Genomic DNA, 1,026 nt, shown 5'->3' on the forward strand with positions numbered 1-1,026 from the left:
AGGACCCCTGGTGGCTCAGTGGTTAAAGCTCTGACTGCTAACTGTAAGGTCGGCGGTTTGAACCCCCCAGCTGCTCCGAGGGAGAAAGATGGGCAGTCTGCTTCCCTAAAGATTACAGCCTTGGAAACCCACGGGGCACACAACAGCAACAACAGCATAACCCCAAATGCTGGCCCCGAGCAGACTGCGGCCCCAGCACCAGGGGCTCTGTCTGAGCTCACGCCTGCCTCTCCCCGCCTTCCTTCCCCGTCAGGCTCAGGGAACAGGCCAGCTGCGGAGTCAGACAGAGGTGGCCCAGACGTAGCGCTCACCTTCTGCCACGTCCCGGCCGTGTGCACGTAGCAAGCCGGCGAATCGAAGCACGTAATGAGTGTAATTCACGCCTCCAGCCGCGGGCTAAGCGCCCACGCAGGCCAGGCATTGCTCTCTGCACAGTCCCGGAAAAGGACATGCGCACGAGCGTCCTGTCTAGTGTGCGGGGTGACAGTTCTGGCCTCCTAGGTTTGTGAGGAGGATTAAACACGACAATGCATGTGAAAGGCTCAGCACCCCGCCTGGCACACAGTGGGTCCGAAGCCAGGCGGCCATCCTCATCAGCATCGCCACCCTCCTCTTCATCGTCACTTCGTCCCCTCCTCCGCGCACCCGATGGCTCAGAGACGCGCGGTCTGTCTGCCCTTCCCCAGCTCCTGTGGTCACGTTGCAGCCCAGGACACTCAGCAACCCAGCAATTCTCAGCTCCTCCGTCGCCTCCTCCAGAATACCTGACATGCCACTGAGTCCCATTGATCAGGAAACCTGAAAAGGGACATTTTTGACATTTGGTTGGTTTTGTAACCAGCATTGCCGGGAGTCAATGATAAAACAAAAAAGCGAACCTGTTGCCCTCAAGCCGATTTCGACTCATGGTGAACCCATGTATTGCAGACTAGAACTGCTCCATACAGTTTTCTTGGCTGTGATCTTTATGGAAGCAGGTCACCAGGCCTTTCTTCCGCAGCACTGCTGGGTGAGTTCAAACCTCCA

Source organism: Trichechus manatus, unplaced genomic scaffold, assembly GCF_000243295.1.
Source record: "Trichechus manatus latirostris isolate Lorelei unplaced genomic scaffold, TriManLat1.0 scaffold00008, whole genome shotgun sequence".
Lineage (NCBI taxonomy): Eukaryota > Metazoa > Chordata > Mammalia > Sirenia > Trichechidae > Trichechus > Trichechus manatus.